Below are 12,275 nucleotides of genomic sequence, written 5' to 3' on the forward strand. Positions count from 1 at the left end.
AATGAATGCACTGCTGTACAGATTTTTTTTTTTAAATAATGCATGTTCACTTCTTGAAAAATGTTACTCAGAGTTTAGGCACATGTACACCTGTAGCTCTCTCCCTCTCGCTAAGTGAAATGTTCAATTGATTTCCACCCACAGAGAACCTATTTCAAGGTAAAATCACAACTTTCAATTTGTAGAGGCAAAAAAAAAAAAAAAGTTACTCAAGACAAATATTTGTCACATAAGGTGCCGGAACGTAAATGGTATTTGTGTTCCTTGTCTGCTGTTGGCTGAAGTGCTGCACGCACAGACAGCTGGTGTGATTTCCAGTTACATGAAGCTCTGTGGTGTGGGATTGCTTTCACATTATGCAACATGTCCTGCTGTCATGAAGAGCAGAACTCCATGTATGATAGATAATCACTGCTCCCCATAGTCCGATCTTTTTATTCAGCAGCATACATTATTAATTCACCTGTGACATATTTCAGCACATAACATTCCACAGCACATAACCTTCACCATTTACAGCATGACACAATACCAGGATATCAAAAATTACTTCTATTGTGGGCAGTGTTGCATCACTTGGTAATGTGTTACAGTGATGTGATTACATTTTTCTTTAAAGAGTAGTAAGGAATTACAATTTAAAATTTATTGTCATACCACAGTTATAATCCTAGAAATGCTTCATTACTTTGACAATATAGAGATCAACTCATTTTCTTTGTCTTACCTGGAGTTTGACTGAGAGTTAATATCAGTGTCTTCTCTATGCCTTCAGACTGCTGCAGGATGTGTTAGCTTGGTGCAGGGGTGTGGGGTGTGAGAAGGTGGTAAGCCTTTGATATAATTTGAAGAACTTGAATAATTTCTCTGTAGCATTTTTGGATCTGACTGCAGACTGAGAGTCTAGATGCGTATCAAATCATCTGGAAGGGAGAGGTACACACCCCTGGTGATGTGTAATTGATTAGGTAATGTGTCCAATATTGACTATGGAGGGAATGCAACAGAATGACAGAGTGAGTACAAAACACTCACGGTCAAGAATGAGGGAGTTTGACTGATGATCGCAGAGCTTCAATGAGTACTTGAGGCTGATGTTCCTTAATTGTTTGTTGTTCTCACTTCCTGAGTCACTTCCACCACCTGAGTGTGTGTCATGTATTGTAAAAATGTCAGAGTCAAAACCCCAGTGGAGTCAGTTCAGCTGCTAATCCAACTCACTTCAACACAAACACACACAATCTCTTACCCTCTATTAACTCTTTTTTCTTTTCTTCTCTGTCTGTCTCCTCCGCGGTGACTCATCCTTCTATAGACACATATTTTCACAACTCAGGGTGAAACTCAGCTCTTTTTTTTTTACACACTTCTAGCAGTCACACCTAACAGTAGAGGTGTCAGATTCTGTTTTATTTCTTCACTGAAGTTGCCTCTTTTTCAAGTTTGAGAGTTGGTGTAGGTTCCCACTACTGCGCAAGACAGAAGAAAGGAGAATATACACTGTGTGTGTTTCCCAAACATACACACACATTGTCAGTTAATGGTGAAAATGAGAACACATGAGAACACATTTGTGGTTCTATAATGCTTATTTCTTATGGATTTAGTCTCTTTATGTGACTGCAGGTTTAAAGACCACCCCCCTCCTTCCTCTGTTTATTCTCTATTCAGCTCAGCTTCTGAACAGTCTCATCTCAGGCAGGCAGACAGCATAGCAGACAGTTTGCTCATTAGTGCCTTTATCAAGAGAGAAGCCAATAGTGCTGATGACATTATACCAATACGATAAGCAAATGTTGGAAAGAATGTGTTTCAGTGACCAGAAACAAAAAATGCAAATGTGGTGCATTTTTTGTTTCTGACGAGGGGATTCTAATTTTGATTGATTTGATTGGTGTATACAATGAAGACTCTACTTTCTGCTGATTACAGTAGTGAGTATTGTCTCCATCAATCCATCCACCTATCAGTCCATCCATTCTTCAATCCATTCCATGATATTGATCTCAGAGGCAGTAGTAACGAAACAACATCTCAGTACAAGGTCAACTTACTTGTTTTCTCTCTGAACCTTGTGATGGGTGGCCTCCTAGATCTTTCTCAGGCCGTCCACCAACTCCTAGTGCTTGTTGAATCATTTACCAATGCTCCCTCCTCTGTCCGACAGCAGAATAAATGGTCTGAAGGATACTTTCGACTATTTTCTGAACTTTCCAAAACAGGCCATCCAAAAATCTTTCCCACTTTATGTAGCAGTTGGCCAGATGTACACATAGCTGCAAATGCATCACCTCTCAGCAAACTGTGTTTTGAATCGAAAGAGTAGAGTTTTTTATTTGGTTAAGAGATTTTATAATAAGGTATGTGTGTACAGGAGATACTGACACCTTTTTCTTCCCACTTTAGTTTGCAGCTCTGTGTGTGGAGGTGTGAAAGTAAGGCACAGTTTCTCTCTAAATCTTTCTTTTTTCAGTCTTCACACAACTACTGTTCTTCCTTGACTTTTGGTTTGCACAACAGAGTGCAGCCTCATGAATGGCTTTTTGGAGAGATCACCTGAAACTTGACTTGAACTTGCAACGCTGATTGTCCATTGAGCGTGGGCAATCAGAACAGGTATGAACTCTTACGTATGATGTGTAATCTGACCTAGTTCATTTCAAGGTCCCTCACACCACCACAGTTGCTTTCAATGATGTTGACTCTGGTTGAAGCTGGGTGGAGCTGTGGTGATGTGATGGTGATGTGCCCAGAGTAGACGAACTAATAACAATGATGAACAGGTACAAAACTAACAGAAGAGTGAGGGAGATGTCAGTTGAGTGGAGTTTGTTCACACCAACACATTCTGGAAGTTTAATCAGGCAACATAAGGAAGAACGCTTGTGTGGGTGAACTGCGTAGGGGGCTTTAAGGCTATCAGATTTTTCTCTGTAGGGCAATGAACCACTGATCCTATTCTTCAGCTTTTCTTTCTCACCTTGACTTCCTTTTGTGTCACATCTTTGCACAAAATTGGTTTCCATCTTCACTCTTTCTGAACAAATTCTTCTTTAAAACACACAGCAGTAAATGAGCTGATTTAAAAAAAGACTGAAAAAAAGATGTCATAAACATTTCACCAATACTATTTAACTGCTCAGTGGAGTGTGAGTATGCAAATGTGTAGATGATGCCAAAACTGACACACATATGTAATGTATTTATATACTATATATATATATATATATATATATATATATATATATATATATATATATATATATATATATATATATATACTTGTCTTCTCAGCAGCAATTATCAGGGTAAGCATTTAGGCAACCTATCAGTGTCATTTTCTGCTAATATTTTACAACATTTTGCATGTTTTTGATGACAAATTGGTGCTGAAGACATAGTCTGTATTTAAAAATAGAAACCAATGCAGAAGTGCCTTAAGCCTGCATTCTATCTAATGACCATCAGGGGCCGATCTGATAGTCATTAGCAACTGGTTGCATAAAGAAGTCCAATTGTGTTGAAGTCTATGAGAAAATGTCTCTTCTTCTGACCTGATTTATTACCTCAGTAAACATTTTCCTAATGTGTTTATAGTCTTAATTGCTAGTTTCAAATATTTTTCAATACATTAATTTTTTAAATTATGGTCCCATTTAGAGGAAAATAGACAATAAATCAGGGTATGCTTTAGGATATACTAGACCCACCCCTCACTCCTCCTCAGCCCCACCTTCTCATCCAAACATGGTTTCTTCTGGTTTCAAAATACCAAGATGACGATAGCCAAATTACAAACTTACAAATGAACATAAGAGACTTGATCTTGCTGGTATTGAGAGCTAAGGTACTTCAGAGGCAAACCGAACCCCTGGACTATTGGGCCCTTCACGGAAGAGTGGAAAACCTGTTAGCTGTCAATGAATCCAGCGACATAGTTGCAAGATGAAGGAAAGATCCAAGCAGTTTGGTATTCCTGCTGAGGAATGAAGAATTTTAGTAAACAAATCAAAATGAGATAGAATGAAATCCACCATAGAAGAATCCCTGCAGACATTTCTGGGCAGGTGGTTTCCTCTTGTAAATCTCCTCTCGTCACTGACAGCATTGCATATAAGGTCAAAGATGTTTGTGTTTCCACATCACTGACAGCATCAATCTGTCAGTTTACCAGTTTTTACTCCTATGTTATTAGATGCACTGAAGTACACAAGGAGACAAATGAAGTGTGACACTGCTCAATAAATGTTTACAGCGCAGCAGGTCACATTGAGCTGTGAACAGCCTGGTGCTGTTCCCTTCATCACTGAACAGGGAACTATGACTGACCTCACATGACCTGGACCAAATACATCACTGCAGATGACTGTATCAAATTACTCAGAGAGTATGTACGAGCTGCTGCGAGCGTAAAAGCCTGCACAAGGTTGTCTGTTTGTGTCTTTGATCCTGTCCTTCACCACACTGTGATAATGGCTGAAGCTGGGTGGCGTGATATGTTGAGTGCTGCAAGAAAACAAAATATCTGTGTGTGTGTGTGTGTGTGTGTGTGTGTTGATGACAGCTTAAGGGATATTTCTGAGAGTAGTACAATACATGAGTGAATTTGTGTCTTTTTCTGGCCTCAGCTGGTCTCTGCACCTTTACAGCCAGTTTCAGACGACCTTCAGCATATCTCCCTACAGCAGCAGTCTCTCTGGTGCAATGACAGAGTCTTGCATGAATCCACATGGCTACACCTCTTGGAAAAACACAAAGGGAGAGAGAGGGAGGGGAAAGGCAGACTGAGGGACGAGGGAGGATGGAGAGGAAAACAATGGTGAGTATAGTCAGTTGAAGAAAAAACATGGAGAGGGGCGATACAGAGTTCACTACTCTGAATGCTGAACGTAATGAAACACCTAAATAGCTCTGCATTTTGTTTTAAAGGACCAGTTCAACGTTTCAGTGAATGATTACCACTCTTCCATCTATACATTTAATGTAAAATAGAACTAAAAACCACATGATTAGTTTAGCTATGCTGAGCATAAAGAGTGGATGCAGGGGGAAACAGCTAGCTTAGCTCTGTCAGATGGTCCAAAAAAAACAAAAACAAAAAACAGCTCATTAAGAAACACATTATATCTCTGGACAGTCTTTATGCTATGCTACGCTAATTACCTTCTGGCTCTAACTTGCTCTTTAGCACATAGATATGACAGACTCTCATCTTACCCCTGCCAAGAAAACAAATAAGCATATTTCCCAAAACGTTGAACTACTGTAGGACCTGAGTGTGGACATAAGCAAATCTTTGTCTCTTTAACTTGTATGTGTTTCATCTGCAAATGTCTGAATGTACAGTTAAATAATGCAAACTAAAAACTAAACATTTGCTTCATGTTTGTGAATAACGGTCAAGGTCGAAACCATATTCCTTGCAGATCTGCACTAAAAAACCCTCTGTGCATAAGAATGATAGTGGGAGAGATGATCAAATGACTGAGTCATAACCATTCAGCTCATAGCCTCAAGCTGGCTTCTCAGCGTATCACTGATCTCCATTTAGACCACAATCCACCAGTCAGTCACTCTGGTGCTTGTCACCAGTTCTCTGATAGAGGGCTGTGTAGTCTAGGAGACGAACTATCATGTTGTCGGCGTCTAATGAAATGAGGTCAGATGAGTGATGACAGACATATCGAGGAAATAGGTGTGTGAAAGGCTTTGCTATAGAAATCTCTGCTTGCAATCAGCCAGCAATCAGACATGGTTGTGTTTGTATGTGCGTGTGCATGTGTGTGTGTGTCTGTGTCTGCATGTGTGCAGGATTGTTAGAGCTCGTCATTTGACGTACTTTACTACAGTAATGTCCACCATCATAAAGGTCACTTCTGAGGTGAACCCAAATCTTTGAAAACAATTCTGTTTTATTACAACCTGGGTATTATTTTGCAGTTTGTGGCCTTGGTTCCTATCAGTAATAACAGCACTACATCATACTCTCCAAGTTCATTTCTTATACCTGACAATACATCACTCAGAAGAAGGCTAATGGTATGAAACATGGGCAGTCAATCACACAGGTTTCAAACTACCCCCAGGTTAGACAAAGTTGTTTAGAGGAGAAAATGAAGGCAAACACTGTTATCACAATTTCAGACTGACATCCTAGTTCAGCTCTGACAGACCATATTTACCAATAGTTGTGTCCTGTGCAATTTTTCTGAGATCTGAAGTGCAAATAAAGTGGTTTTTGAACCTGTCTGATGGTTTGGCTGCTTGTGTTTTTTTACCCTGTCGGACTTTGTTTTAACCTGGACACAACCTGTACATCAATCACATAAAACATGTCAAGCCATGATTTCTGCAAGACCTCTGGACTCCCATGGTACGCTTCAATCGACCAATCAAGACACGGGTGCTCACGTTAAACATAAACATGGAACCTGAGTTGTTTTCACTTGCAATTCCAATTACTCAAAGAAGATGGCCACATCCTCAAATCTTACCATCTATTTGAAATGGAAAGCCAGCATTGAAAAGTTAAATTATAGTGCTGCAGATGGCTGGAAAGATGCAGATGGTGCGATCTGTCCATTTTGCAGCAGAGTTCAGTTTTATTTATATCTAAACATCAGCCTCAGTCAGGGCTACAGTGAGTAGCTGCACTCAGCTCTGAGTGATCAGAGGTTCAAGAGCCTTATACCTCTCAACCCTGTGGAGTCCGTAGCTGCTGGACACTGTGGACTCACACTTTAACACCAGCTCACTACAGACAACAGATATATGGGATATTGGATTGTAGAACTGCTGCAAGACTGCCGACCAAAATTTTGACATTCCAGAAACCTGTCCAACAATCGAACAGTCAGATCACTGATTGTTTATAATCAGATGCTGGAAGTGGCCAGTTCAGGATTAAATACTGCAATGTTCCCACCATTAGTACCCATAGAAATGACTTTTGTGGTAGTTTATAGATAGCTACCTTTGCCAAAGAGGTTATGCTTTCACCTGTGTTTGTTTGTTGGTTTGTCAGCAGGATTACATAAAATTACTGAACCGATTTATAATGAACTTGGTGGAGGGATGGGGGATGGGCATTGGAAGAACCCATAAAATTTGGGGGCAGATCCGCATCATTTACCATGAATTTGAATTTTTTTCTCTGAAGTCTGGTGTGTGTTGTTTGACATTGGCCTTGGCGGAGGTCTAGTTGTTAGCTGTTGTTGTGACTAAAGTACTACAGTGCACAGGTTCACCATTCTCTGGATGTAAATGGGGCCGACTCATTTTGTAATCAGCAGAGCTGCAGATACTGTGTGTGGCTACATGTAAATGAAAGCATGTGGAGTTTAAGGTGGAGACCAAGTCTTTTTTTCTGTATCATATGAATTCTCACTCTGCCAGTAAATGACTTCAGAGGTAGACAAGACCACTGGTCTAGTCAACATAGCATTTGTCATCAGAGCTACGAGCTAATGTTACTACACTATTACTTGTGCATTTCCCTACAAGGCAATACATGGCTGAACACAGTTCTCTGCCTTGAGCTAATGAGGTCCCACCAGAGTCAGTGTGATCAACATTGAGACATAAAGCAGCTGCATTACAATGCTCTCGGAGGAGATATAAGCTCCCCTCTCTGTCTTCACTTTCTACTTCTTCCCTCTTCCACTCTCCACTGATACCCTCTGATTTTCATGTGTCCTCCTTTCCTTTTTTGTTAGCTCTTAATCAGCAAGCCCTGCTTAGCTCCTCTTGTCACCGTTACACTCCGTCTTTGTCATGGGATCCATTTGATGTAGTTAGGCACAATGAGATTCCTCTACATCTGGGTCAATTTTCTGTCTGAAGATTAATTTTACATGAACCTATTTCTAGAGCTTCCCAGCACACTTTTGCATGCACGCAAGCACATGTGCAGACTCACAAGCTGCACACACACACACACACACACACACACACACACACACACACACATTCATCACCCAACCAATCCAACCATTCCTCTATCAAGGAAAATTAAACAAGACAAGTATGCAGGGAACCAGGCACACACATATACAAAGAGGACATCCCTGTTTCCTGTTTTACCATGCAGGCAAGTAAAGAGGCGAAAGGCATCATGGTTATGATCCTCCAGGAGCAGAATAATCTGCTGAGAAGGGGGAAGCAGATGATTTGGATGTGTAGATAATTAAATCCTGGCCTGTGAGAGGACTAATGATGAGATTTTCTCAAAGCTGCCCGACCTTATCGTTTTCATCTGAGCCATGAAAACAGCACTGCCTGCGAATCATGCTGGCTCTTTTATTCATCACTCAGCAGTTCATTCCCTGAGAGGAACTCTTCTGAGACCAGGGAGAGTCTTGATATAACCCAGTATGAACCTGATGCTCTGTCCCAGAGCCAAGCTTAAAGATGGACCAGCCAGGACTGCCTCACTCAAATCACACTCCAGGTCTGATAATGTGAGAATATAGTGCATTTGACAGATTCCTCAAGACAGTGATGGGGAGGGAGGGAGGGATGTTGAAAATTTTAGATTTGGTTTGGATCATCTGCATATAGTTGGCATTCAGGAGCAGGAAAATCAGGAACCTGTATCTCCAAGAGGTACGCATTGATTATGCCTTTGTTATATAGTCTAGAGGTTGCATTTGCTGAAGTCTGCCTCCTCAGTTGTTCCACATACAAATAAGATGCACAGGGCTTCCTCTGCAAAAGATTTACATCTAAGTAAAAAAATATTATTTACAGTTTTTTAACTTTCAAGACATTTTGTTCAAGGTTTTTTTGTAAACACAAAGCGGCCTCCATAGATGAAAACTTTTTTTTTTCCTCAAACGAACCTCATTGGTAGATTAAATCAGACACGATGTTCTGCTACACATTGACGTTTCTTTGAGAAGAAGATCCAAGCCTCTCAGATACACTGCTCCAGATCTGTTGGCTTTTTGTGGCTCGGTAGAGGATAATGTTTTTTTTTGCTTCACTTCAGCCACAGGGAATGCCCTGTTCCTGTTTCCTCACAACATTTTTAGCTAGTGCTCAGTTCGGCATTGTGATAGTGTGGGCTATCTTTATCTGGTTCCCCAGCACTATTGATCTGTAGCTTTTCTAGGGTAGAGGCATGGTGTAGTGCAATCTCAGACTGGCTGATCGATACCACAGTATTCCATGATTCTTGGGGAAACTGTTTGTTGAAAAATGTTTTCTGTGTCTCCTATTTTTTTCCAGTAATTAGACTTCACAAGTCTCAGACCAAGAGAATCAGGTAATATTTTTTACCCACAACGGTTATTTTATGTGGCTGTACATTTTTGGATTAAACTATAGGTATGCTGAAGTGTTCTAAAACAAGATTATGAGTCTATAGCCATGCTAGCAGCTCTGCGAGATTTGAGCTAAATGCTAAGATCAGTGTCCTATAACTTGTTCGCAACTACAATGTGAACATGCTGATGTTTAGCAGGTATGTTTAGCATGCTCAGCTTAGTTTAGCTTGTTACTAGCATTTGCTAATTAGCCAAAAGCACAAGTTTTAGCATGTGATGTCATTAGTTTTGCAGTTTTCTAGTTATAAACCAAAGCACTGGACAAATTGAAATTGTGACCTGATGATGGTGCTGGGCCCATCAATTGTACAATAATTCATTTTTGTAATATAAATCCTCCTCAGGGGGACATTCATGTCTTTGTCCAAATGTCCAAATTTCATAACAATCTATCGTATAGGTTTTTTCCCAGAAACTTTTCCCTAAAAACCATAAAAGTCATCATCATGGCAGCAAAAGAGAAAGTTCGAGGATCATCAAAGTTGGTGGGATTCATCCTCTTAGGACCATGAATATCTGTATATAATTTCAAAGGAATCCATGCAGTAGTTGTTAAGATATATCAGGCTTAGCAACCATGGTGGACCGAATGACCGGCCAACATCCCTGGAGCCACATCACTAATGTGGCTGGGGAAAAAAAATAGATTAAAAACCTGGACAAAAACATCCAAACGTCATCAATCTTTAACTCATTTTCAATGACTAACACCTGTGAGCTTTGTGCCAATAAATCAAACTGCATGAGTGATGAAGCTCATAACTGTGAAAACACTTGAATTAATTAGTAATATCAGGAAAATAACTGTTAAACAGCAACATTAACTTCATGAAACCTAAACGTGCAACATCTGTGGTTCTGAAAAATGGATGAAATGGTAGAAGACATCCAAATATTTCAATGCAGTTGTTACACCTCTCCATATGTCAGTCTCGAAGGTTGAGTACATAACCTCACCCTGTGGTTGACCCATGAAATGGTGTTCAAGCTAAAGCCAATACGTTCGAAAGCACTTTTAAAAAGCAACATCACACATCACTTGCTGATTGCTTTTCTATTGATTAATCAGTTGCAAGCGATGGAGGAAAAAAACCCTGATAAATGCACATTGGTTGGGTTTTTGCATGGTTTTTACAGCCTGTATATGCCATAAGTGAAATGGCTCATCGCTTGAAACTTTAGTTCAGTATGCAAAATGGTATGGTGGGAAAATTTGATCCCATTCAAAACTCTCTGCTCTGGTCGTGACTGTAATTTAAGCCATTTATCAGTGCTCTGCTCCTCTGTTGCCTGGCGAAAATATAGGGTATGTATTAACAGAGAGCCTCTCAGACATGACTGTGAGAGAGACGGTGCTCTAGTTAATAGCAGCGGGTCCTGTATGTCTCTTAATATGAAACAATCACCTGGTACTCACCACTGATTAATTTAAAAGATACAGGGTCTGATTTTCCTCTGCAGTCAGAGGCGCCATTAATGCAGCAGATCAAAGTGATTTGTTTCCCCGCTGAGGCTTTATCTGTATCACCAGCACAGAACTAAATGGCATTTACACTTTGTCACCCCACTTTTTAGTAGAACATCAACACTAGTGGGAAAAAATTTCTGCTAGAAATAGCTCAGGAGTAGAAGGAGGAAGAGGTAGTAATATTACAATGGAAGGAAGTCCATCAGTGCATCATACTTCATTGACCACAAACAAACCCAAGCACCAGAAACAGGCAGAAAATATATTATGCAAACAGACCAATCTCATCATGTTCAGTCAGGCTTCTTTGGCTTCTGGTGCATTTGAACTTGGCGACACAGCTGCAGGACTCAGCCTTGCATCCTTCATGTTTCAAAATGAAAGCGCTTTTGCAAAGTTATGATTTATCTTCTTTTTTGTGTTGTTGTGATGCACAGATGGTCAGAAATATTTGCATGGCTTAGATGCAATTTTGTCAGTAAATCCAGGAGCAGTTTGAATGCTTTACAGTTTCACCTCCTCATGATCAAATGGCACAGTACAAATGGCAGAATATATGATGTGATAAAATACAAAGAGGATGCACATGAAATGCTAATGCTAAATGAACAAAATATGATTACTAATTGCACACATACACTAAGTTAGAACTGGTGTTACAGTTTAACATATTGGGAAATTATTATCGTTTGCTTTTTTGTCAAAAAACAACACCACTCTCATGCCTGTGCACTTGAAGTTAGCTTAGCATAAAGAGCGGAAGAAGTTACTTGGCCGCTCTTTTTCCTCAAACTCCTGTCAGTTTTACATTTTTGTTGTTGTATGAACAACAAACAACCTCTGCTCCCCTTGTGTGTATTAGGTTTCTGTATTCCCCTCACTCCTCAGTCCGTCTGTTCAGTTTGCCTTGTGTTTCCTGCTGCTTCTGTTACTATTCCCCGGTGTTTTTCCGTTGTTTTTTTTTCTTTTACCTGGGTTCCTGTTCATTTTGACTTTTTGGATTTGGATTTCTTGCTGTCCCAGTCTGGATTGGTTTCACCTTCAAAGTAAGATTTTTGTGTTTTCATTGTTAAATAAATCCTTGAACTGTACCGTGTCTGCAGTTGGGGCCACAAATCCTTCAACACAACACGTATAAGATGTCAGTTAGTACAATTTAAGACATGCTGGGGTCTGTATTTATTCTTTAAAATTTTGGACAGAGCCAGGCTACCTGTTTCCCCTGCTTACATTGCTTATACCAGGGGTCTCCAACATGTGGCTCATGAGCTACCAGTAGCTCACCCCCTGTTTTAGAGTACCCTACCGAAAAGTTCAGGGAATATAATCTGTACAAACCATGGATGCATAGAACAAAGTTTAGGCAACACAAATTCACTCTGTAAATCTGCTCCAAATGCAACTAAATCAAATACACAGCCGGGATGGCTGTATCATATAAGAGGGGTGGGGATCACCCCTCTTCAACACCAAATAATTAT

This window comes from Trachinotus anak, unplaced genomic scaffold (assembly GCF_046630095.1).
Source record: "Trachinotus anak isolate AG129_WGS33_773 ecotype Australia unplaced genomic scaffold, CSIRO_AGI_Tana_v1 ptg000028l, whole genome shotgun sequence".
Taxonomy (NCBI): Eukaryota; Metazoa; Chordata; class Actinopteri; order Carangiformes; family Carangidae; genus Trachinotus; species Trachinotus anak.